This window comes from Bos mutus, unplaced genomic scaffold (genome assembly GCF_027580195.1).
Source record: "Bos mutus isolate GX-2022 unplaced genomic scaffold, NWIPB_WYAK_1.1 CTG260, whole genome shotgun sequence".
NCBI lineage: Eukaryota > Metazoa > Chordata > Mammalia > Artiodactyla > Bovidae > Bos > Bos mutus.
Genome location: NW_027219762.1, coordinates 253354 through 264064, shown reverse-complemented (window position 1 = coordinate 264064; position 10711 = coordinate 253354). Strand labels below are relative to the sequence as shown.

At 40.2% G+C, this 10711-nt stretch overlaps 1 pseudogene; it reads left to right on the top strand.

The window, feature by feature from the left end:
* The first annotated feature begins 268 nt into the window (after positions 1–268).
* LOC138986926 (zinc finger protein 280B-like) lies at positions 269–10289 on the top strand (annotated as a pseudogene).
* The last annotated feature ends 422 nt before the right edge of the window (positions 10290–10711 follow it).

Sequence of the window (10711 nt, the reverse complement as noted above, 5' to 3'; positions counted from 1 at the left end):
TAAATGTCTTTATCTGTAAGATAAGGGTGTTTATAACTACCTTAGAGTTTTGGAGACAAACAAATAGCACATTTTTCTGTACTTAAATAATATGTAGTATATTTATACTTAGGTGGCAGTTTATTTCAAGGAAGCACTGGGACTTGTGGCCACATCCTCCAAGAATAAAAAAAAAAAAGTACTTAAAATATGGAACGACCATGTATGTTACGTGAAAAAGAACAAGAGCCAGAACCACAGAAAAGCAAGGGAGAAATCAAATAAGTAGATGATGAACAGGCTGAACTGATCTTTTTGGAGTGGAACGTGTAAATGAAGATGCTGATGTGATCTTTGTGGGATGACCTCAAATTCAAAACCAGTCATTTCAAACATACTGAACAGAGTTACCCCAGATTCTTGTTCAAGGAGAAAAAAGTATGGTCACTTCAGGAAAGATAATGCTCAGAAATTACAGCCTGTTAATCATGTGACTCCTGCATCAGAAGCAAAGACTGTCTTGCCACTTTCTGTCTCTGAATCAAGATCAACAGATAGTCCTATTATTATTGAGCCTTTGTCCAAAGCAGATTCTAAAAATATTTCACCACAAATAGTGCCTAATAGCTTTTCAGAGTTATGTTCTCCTTTGATTACCTTCACAAGTTCATTGCAGCATCCAGTAGAAACAGCAGTTATGCAGGAGCTATGGATAAAAGTCCTCATGTATCAAAGTGACTTTCCACTTCTGAAACAAATAGCACAAATCCCAAAAGGCCTAAACTCAGTGATGGAATTATAGGAGAACATTCTTTAGCTTTGTCCCCTCCAGATATTTTTCAAACAGTGACTACTCAGCAAAGCACACCAGACAGTGTTCATACCTCATTAAGCCATGTTCAGAATGGAGAATCTTATCCAACACATTTTCTAAAGGACAATGTCCATTGCAAACCTATAAGCCCTTTAGGGTAAAATGGACTGACAAAATTGACTTTCCAAGTGTAGCAAGTCAAAACAAGATTGTTGATCCCACAGAAGGCAATCTGATTGTGTTACTCTGTGACTTCTACTATGGACAGCATATAGGAGATGGGCAGCCAGAACCGAAAACTCACACAGCCTTTAAATGCCTCAGCTGCTTGAAAGTTCTAAAAAATGTCAAGTTTATGAATCACATGAAGCACCATTTGGAGCTTGAGAGGCAGAGAGGTGACAGCTGGAAATACCACACCACCTGCCAGCACTGCAACTGCCAGTTTCCTACTCCCTTCAGCTGCAGTGTCACATTGAAAGTGTCCATACTTCCCAGGAGCCCTCTGCAGTCTGTAAAATCTGTGAATTGTCCTTTTTGACAGATCAGGTTCTCTAACAGCACATGAAAGATAATCATAAGCCTGGTGAAATGCCCTATGTATGCCAGGTTTGCAGTTACAGATCATCATTCTTTGCAGATGTGGATGCACATTTCAGAACATACCATGGTAACATTAAGAGTTTACTTTGCCCCTTTTGTCTCCAAATGTTTAAAACTGCAACACCATACATATGTCATTATAGACAGCACTGGGAAAAGTTTTCATCAGTGTTCCAAATGTAGGCTACACTTTTTAACTTTTAAAGAGAAAAGACAGCACAAGACCCAGTGTCATCAAATGTTTAAGAAGCCTAAGCATCTAGAAGGATTACCTCCTGAAACAAGAGTTTTTTTTCAGGTATCACTGGAACCCCTTCAACAGGATTGGTGGAAGTAGCATCCATTACTGTGAACACATCTGATTCTGAACCATCATCTCCCAAATCTAAAAGTAGGAGGCCAAAAAAAAAAAAAAAACAAACCCCGTTAATTCTACTTTCAGTAAGTCTGAAGCAGGTATTTCAGTCAAAGTTAAAAACCCCATTAAAAACAAAAAATTCAAATTTTAGAATTATTCAATAATATCAAATATAGGGCAACCAATGTGTAATTTATGTGTTTTTGTTTTAAATACATGAAGTACAGCTTTGTTTAAATATTGAGATGTTATTTAAAAATATAGTACCTGTTTTTCATATAAGTGTTTTAACATGTAAAAATTATGTGTGTGTGTGAGAGAGAGAGAGAGAAAGAGAGAGGTGGAGAAAGGAAAAGTAACAACGTATTTTGGTATTTCATGTTATTTGCAAGTTCAAAAGCTGTGCTGCTGCTGCTACTGCTGCTGCTAAGTTGCTTCAGTCATGTTCGACTCTGTGCGACCCCATAGACAGCAGCCCACCAGGATACCCTGTCCCTGGGATTCTCCAGGCAAGAACACTGGAGTGGGTTGCCATTTCCTTCTCGAATGTATGAAAATGAAAAGTGAATGTGAAGTCACTCCATCGTGCCCCACTCTTAGCAACCCCATGGACTTCAGCCCACCAGGCTCCTCCATCTGTAGGATTTTTCCCACAAGAGTACTGGAGTGGGGTGCCATTGCCTTCTCCACTATACATATAATCTGTAGAGTGTTTAGCAATGAAATTTTCAACTGTTTTCATGCTTTGAAGATCTCAGTATTAACTATATAGCCAGATTGGAATGGCTTTGTTATGGTATGGTCCTGTGTGCTGCTGAACTCTCCGAAGTGCCTCTGTTGTGCTGTTCTAAGATAAAATGGTTCCGAAAGCCTGATGTGGAGAAGTTGATGGAGAAACTATGATGTGAGTTTGGACCAGACACAGGATTTAGTTAGTGGAGAGCTGTGGCTTCTTGTCCCAGTTGAGGAAGAGGCATGCATGCACTCCAGGCATGGAGCCAAGGCAGAAGGAACACTGTCTCAGAGTGTCTTAACCTAGCCCAGGGACATGTCAAGGAAGCCAACCACTAAAATGCCTGTTAGGTGAGAGGCACTTGCAAGGATCAAGCAGGCCCTGTATATCATTGACTGCAGTTGGAGAAGCAGAGATAGTTAATAGAATGAGGCCTGGTGCCTGTGGACCTCCTGTTGAGTGATCAAAAGGGGAATTTGATTCATTCCATCTCCTTTCCCATTTGGCTGGCCTTTAGTCAAAGTGAAGTAGCCCTATCAGTCTCCATCACAATAGTAAAGCAAGTTAAGATTCCCAAAGAAAAAAGCCTTGACATCCAGTTTGATTTGTACTGGACCCATAGGTTTAACTGAAAAGGATCAAACACAGGGAATCTTTTCAGTTTATGAATTGAGCTAAGTTTAGTTCTCTTTCCCTTAAGCTACAAAGGAGTTGTCCGAGAAGAGTAAATGTAGTGGATACAAAGGGTCCAGGGTGATTAAACCCTCTATAGAACTTTTCCTTACCTTTTCCAGTTACATGTGTCTTACCCTAGTTTAATGTGACAATTTCACTTTTGTATCTTATCTTGCCTTGGGCAGGAATGTATTAAAGTTAACAGCTAATTCTTTGTGTAATTTCCCATTTTATCAAACTAATACTGGGTTTCCATCTTACTTGACACAGTCTGATGTGCAGGAATTTTCTCATTTATTTCAGTAATTATCAGGTCATAGAGTTATCATCCTTCCTCTACTCTACCCAACTACCTAGTCTGTGATTATACTTGTGGAAACCTTTTTTCATGTGATCTCCAAGGGCTCTTTCACAGACCTGTGGTGTACCCTCTAAGTATTGGTTCCTGAACATCAGCACACTTGGCTTCCTCTGTGGGTTCCTGGAGTTGAGTCTCCTCCTGGAGTTGAATGCCATACCTTCTCCACTTCTGGCACAGATATCTAGAATCTCTGTGCACCATTCAAGGAACCTGGAATCTTGGCTGTAGACCTATGTCAAGAGAAATCTCTCCATTTCCTCTTCCTTTCTCCTCCTCTTTGTCTCTCCCCACTCTTTCTGCCCCTCCCCACAATTCATTTAAATCCTCTAAGCTTTCACAAAATGCTAGAAAGTGATAATCACCAAGGGGTTACCATCCCTCTCAGAACAAAAGAGAAAGGACTACAGATAACTAAGCTGTAGTGAGTCTCTTGTCTCCATTTTAGGTAATTTCCTGAGTGTAAATTCAAATACAAGTAAATTGTATTTATTTACTCAATGCTTGATTGATTGGTTTACACTTTGAATATTTTACTAGGCCTTTCCAGTTAGTTCGCTTGGGCCAAAGCACTTTGCTAAGTGTCAGCTTAAACTTCTTTTAGTTGTATAACGAGTGTGTGTGTGTGTGTGTGTGTGTGTGTGTGTGTGTGTGTCTTTGGTCTCAGGTGAAAACTCTGTGTATAAATGTGCAGACTATTGCATTCTTATCTCCTTTATTCTATTTCTATAGTAAAAATATGAAATGTTTTATTTATATGTTTTTATTGTTGCTTAGGATTATCAATACTGTTACTGTTGTTTGCTCTGTAGTATGCTCCTAAAGAGTACAAGTTGTATTTATTGCCAAATGAAAAGTTTCCAGTGATATGGTCCCTGACTACTTCCTCTCTTCCATTCTCTGTCATTCTACTCTACTATTTTCCCCACTGCTGCCCTGTTTTTGACAACACTGGCCTTGCTTTCCCTAAGCAAATTCAATTTCTTCCCAATCCAAAGACTTTGCAAATGCTCTTCTTCTGGGAATGCTCTTCCCAGAAGAAGAGCATTGCTACATCCCTTGTTTGAGCTTCCCCAATGCTGTTCAAACCACACAATGAAATCCTCACACCTCTCCTTTTCCTTCTCCTCCTTAAAGACACTTTAAGTCTCTACACTCGTCTTCCCTGTCCAGCCTAAAGTTCCTAGATTTTCACACACACACACACACAAAACCTGAAAAGAGATAATAACATCAGGGCTTTGCTTCGTAAAATTAACTTGAGTAAGTTTCTGTGCCTGCAGAACAAAGATAGTTAATACTGAGTTGAGTTCTTTCAGGAGCTTCCTCTCTTTTTCTTTTGATATCTCTATATTTTTTTCAGGCAACGGCACTTTGTTTTTTTTTACAAATGTATTGAATATCTGTCAAGATGACTATTTTGTTATTGCTTTTGGTGAATTTCCTTGTCTACTTTGCTTGTTCTTTCAGGTAAAATTTATTGTTTTATTAATGTTGCCAAAACATTGTCAGTAAAATTACTATTTATAAAAATAAAATGTTTTTTAAAAAATATTTCTGCTGTCCATCTTTTTACAAATAACATAGCATTTTTTTTGTTTGTTTCTTTTTTTTAAATAATCTTATTGTGTTGTCCAGAAATTCTAAACAGTGATGTGTAAATGGGTTTTCTGGTTCTTAGTACCATCAAAGGCAATGAGGATATGGCTTAATAAATTTCTGTTTCTGTTTTTAGATTTTAAAGAGAATTGTTTCATTGGATATTTACAACATCTGTTGAGACATTTACTTTTCTTTCTTTCTCCCTTACTTTCCTTTTCTTCCTTTCTTCCCATGACTGTCTTCCTCTTTCTTTCCTTCCCTTTCTTTTCCCAGTTTTGGCTTGACTTGACCTTTCCTGAAACAAAAGTAATTCCACTCAGGGTTGAATATTACCATCTCAAAATCCCATTCCATGTGTCATTCATTTCTAGTATTGGAATTAACCTCCTCTTCCCCTTATTAGATTGGCTACAGTTGTATCAATGTTTCTGATTTTTTTTTTTTTTTTTATCGAAGAAGCAGCTCTTGTTTTATTATCCCAACAAGTTTTATTTTTGTTGTTTTCTATTTTTGTTTCAATTCATATATACCTTCTACTTTCTTTAGGATTTTTTCTTTATAATCATATATTTTAAAAGCTTTCTTTACAAATTTTATGGAAATATATTTGATTTACAATGTTGTGTTTCAGATGTATATCAGAGTGATTTAGTTATGCATAAATATATCTATTTTTTAGGTTATTTTTCATTATAGGTTATTACATGAGACTATTTCTTTTCTTTCTTTTTTTTTTTTTTTTTTTTTTAAACTAGATGGTTTAGGGCTTGACCTAACTTTTTTTAAATAACCTATTTTGTCTGAATCCCAGATGGTTTTATGTATACATTTTTAAAATTAAAATTTCATTCTCTATGATTTTTGGCACATTAATTACAAAAATTTCACTACCTGCAGGCTGAATGTTTTTTAATTTATAGTTTACTGAGAATTAAGTTTTCCTTGGAGGTCTGAGGGTATGTGTGTATATACTGGCATGTCTATATACACATCCTTTTCAGATTACTACATTTTTTAAGATATATAAATATATTTTAAAAAGATATTTTCTGTTTGTATGGTAAAAACATGAAATGTTTTTATTCTAGAAATTTGCTCCCCAAAGGAATATAGTATAAAAAGTAAAAGTATAAAACTATTCCTTTGAGAATAATCCCTACTAACAGAACCTGGAAATGTTAAACAAATGATTCATAACACTTCCTAAAGGTGGTAAGAAAAACGTTATTCAAGGTAAGAGTACTACAGCTGGGGTCTTATAATATGGGAGAGAGATTGAGTTTAAGCCTGACTCCAGCAGGGACACAGCTGGGATTTATAGCTAAGGAACAGGGTGGGTCCATGTGATAGCAAAGAGAGACTGGGAGACTGAAAAGCAATGAACAACAACAGAGTGGGTGTCAGTGGATGGAAACTTATTAAGACGACCATAAGGGTGCTGGTGGATTCTGGCTCAACTGAGAGGATCATTGCTGAGGCTAGGCAAGACTGATAAGATATTGAGGTGAGTGATAAAGAATTTGATCTGATCTGAGGGTGGTCAGATCAAGGGTGAAGTATGTTTTCTAAACTCAAGTAGCAGAATCTAGCTTAGATTAGACTAAATGGACAGGCACCCCGGTATAAAGACATGAACCAAAGTTGGCAGTGCATTAATGAACTACTGCTGCATAACAAATTATCCCAAAGCAACAGCTTAAAACAATATTATCTCATACTGCTGCTGAAAGTTGGGAATCCAGGAGTAATTCAGTTGAGTGTTCTGGCTCAGGTTTTCATGAGATTTTTGTCATCTGAAGCCTTGACATGGGCTGGTGGATTTCCTTCCAAGATGGCTTACTCACATAGCTGTTGAAACCAGTTTCCTTGCTGGCTATTGGGAGAAAGCCTCAGTTCTTTCACATGGGCCCCTGGGCTACCTGAGTGTTCTCAAGATATGACTAAGCTGGCTTCTAGAGTGAGTGATCCAAGAGGATGAGCAAGGAGGCTGCAGTGCCTTTTATGACCTAAAAAGGCATAGTCAGACACTTCATTTTCATTTCTACAATATTCTAACATTAGAAATGAGCCACTAAGTCCAGCCAACATGTAAAGGGGAGTATAAGGTCCACCCTTGAAGGAAAGGACTTGTGGACATACTTTAAAACCCATGGCCACAAATTGTTTACATACTTGTATGTCCAAAATGCATTTTCCTGCAAATGCTTTCAAATAATTTATCCATTATAGCATTAACTTGAAGTTCAGGACCTTGTCATCTAAGTCAGGTCCAGATATGGACCAGGGTGCACTTGGGCACTATCTCAAGTGTTCAGTCGCTCAGTTGTGTCCTACTCTTTGCGACCCGATGGACTGCCACACGCCAGGGTTTCCTGTCCACCATCAACTCCAGAGGCGTGCTCAAACTCAAGTCCATTGAGTTGGTGATGCCATCCAACCATCTCATCCTCTGCCGTCCCCTTCTCCGGCCTTCAATCTTTCCCACGTCAGGGTCTTTTCCAATGCGTCACTTCTTCGCATCAGGTAGCCAAAGTATTGGAGCTGCAGCTTCAGCATCAGTCCTTCCAATGAATATGCAGGACTGCTTTACTTTAGGATTGACTGGTTTGATCTCCTTGCAGTCCATGAGACTCTCAAGTCATCTCCAACACATCAGTTCAAATTATACAAGTGTAGTTCCTGTAGACCTGATGATCTGTGAGCAAAAGAGATGAGTTGATCTGCTCATTTCACAGCCAACATACAGTGCTGGGTCAGGCATAGATAACCTTCATAGACACTCCTGTTCCAGAAAGGGGAGGGGAGATAGGAGTCAACAGTAGCAGTTCTGAAATCCCACAGGTTCTTGTTGGCAGTCCTTTGATTAGGATTTAAGGCCTGGAAACTTCCTAGGCTTCAGTCTCTGAATTTTTAATTCTGCCCTCTGACATGATTCCATTGCATGAAAGGTGGATAGTATATGGTTACAGTGAAACAGTCTCCCTAGCCTACTTTCTGCTTGTCGAAGGTAGAAATCCAGAGGTCTCTTATTTTGTACTATTGCTGGTCCTTTCAGTCCAATCTGAACTTAAATATGTTATTTTAAAAACTTGGTGTGTCTCCTGATAGTCTTACTGGTTTTCATGGCAAAGCACCCCACTCCAAAGCCACCATCACACATGTCTTCATAATAAGGCCTAGTCTGTCTTGGTTTTCTGCTGAGATAGCTGAGGGATAACACCCTGAAACCTGGTAGAAGTCTTATTGTGTGACTGAAATGATCTCTGAGTGACACCCCTAAACTCTTTGGAGGGCATTGGCCTGCCTAAATAATGCCATGAAGCATCCCCTTCCAGCTTTCTGAGGCTTAACAAAGAATTTTACAGTCACACTCATCTTTAGACCACCTTTATTAAAAATAAATAAAGGAATAAGAATTGATGTATAGGTGCTATAAAATGTTATATTTAGACCACCTTATCTCAATGCCCTGGATAGAACCTTGCTTGAGAGCCATTAATTTTAGCATCCTCTGTCATGTTAAAAGACTAGAAAATTTCCCATTCAGCAAGTTTTGTCTTATTTTTTAATAGTCTTTCTCTTAAATATTTTTTTTTAATTTCCCTTTATATTTTACTATAGGCAGCAAGAAGAAATCAGGAAGCACTTTTGGCTGTTTGGCTGGAAATCTCCTTAGCTAGATATCTCAATTAATTAAGTACAGTTTCTCCTTCCTGGTACATTTTCTACTTTTCATAAACTGCAGATGTAGTGGACTTTTCTCTGCACACTCCCCAGACTCTTTTTTCCTGCCACTACTTTCTGCCACACATCCTGGGTGCACCCCTGTGATCCCACTTAGAACGTGTTTGCTCAGTGAGATAAAGGGGATCGAATCCCTGGCTTCAGTGCTTCTGCTGGCCAGAGTTTATGTACCTTTCTCTAAGATCTTCATGTTTTTGCTATCCAACTTCCATCACCTGGCTAGGTCAATTCTGGAAGCTCATACTCACAAGCATACTGGCAGGGACTTCTATGCGCATGTGAGCACACACATGTACGTGTACACAGTAACATCCCTGAGAGGAAACTTGCACACGCAGAATTACAAGCTTTCTTCTCTAGGAATATGAATTTTGGTAAGCACCTTTGTACTCACAACGAAAAAGTAACTTTCTTTGTCCTGGTTGTTTCCTTTCACTTGTTAATTAATCATGTCACCTTGCACTTCTAACTCTGTGCTGCTACTGCTGCTAAGTCACTTCAGTCAAGTCTGAGTCTGTGTGACCCCATAGATGGCAGCCCACCAGGCTCCCCCGTCCTGGGGATTCTCCAGGCAAGAACACTGGAGTGGGTTGCCATTTCCTTCTCCAATGCATGAAAGTGAAAAGTGAGAGGGAAGTCGCTTAATCATGTCCGACTCTTCGCGACCCCTGCATAGGACTGCAGCCTCTCAGGCTCCTCTGTCTATGGGAATTGCCCCCTGCATAGGACTGCAGCCTCTCAGGCTCCTCTGTCTATGGGAATTGCCAGGCAAGAGTACTGGAGTGGGGTACCATTGCCTTCTCCATCTAACTCTGTGACTTATCCTCAAAGGTTACAAAATCTTGGCATTTGCTAGTGACACGGACTGACCTGCAGAGCAGCGAGCAGGGTTGGAAGCACTGGCCATGAACAGCTGTATGACATGCGCTTGCGTTCTGCATTCTCCCATCACCTTGGACAGCTTCACAGTACCAGTCACATTGGTCTGATCCATGTGGGGACAGAAAACAAGGACCTTTGGGCTCAGCTGACTCGGAGAAGCTCTCTCTCGGTGTGCACCTATCTAGGTCATTCCTTGTCAATGTTGTGCCCCTCTTGCTAGCCTACAACCCTTTATGGCCAAAAACATTCTGAGTGAGGCCCTCTGTTCTTTCTCTCCGTGTAGCTTTCTGTGTGCTCCTGTCTACATGTGCCCCCAAGTGCTAACTCCATGTAGCAGGAAAAGGCCAAAGAGCCTCCAAGAGCCCCAAGAGACTGTGATAGGCCTGGGTCTTATCCAATGTTGTGAGAAAGGTGCACATGGATACAGGGTCTCTTCAGATACAAAGATTGGAACCTGAGACCATAAAGGTAAGGTGGCATCCCTACACGTCCTCCCTTCTGTTTAACAGTACCCATGAACACGGAGTCCCCGAACAGATGATGCCCTGCAAAACTTTCCCTTTCTGGGCCCACAGCTCATGCCTCCCTTGGGCAGAAAGCAGCTTTTCTAGCTCAAAGGCACCAAGAGGGCTTGAACCACCCAGGCCACAGTGATTTGCTAAATGTCAAGACTGTCTTTCAGTTGCTCTCATTAGGCCCAGGTAGGACTCCCTACAGTCACGCATCTCTGCTTGCCTACACAGCCCACATGCCAAGGAAGCCAGCCCCAAGTTGGGCCCAGGAGTGTCCAAGACGGTCACCTGGAATGCAGCTTCCCTCTGAGTGTCACCTGGTTTCAGATCCCCTATGACTAAATCAGAGATTTTGCTTCATCGAGACTGCTCAAATTCTCTCAAATGCAGATGCACACTTTTGCCCCTCAGGCCCCCAAAGCCAGTGGCAAGACCCCAGAGGAAAGAAGGA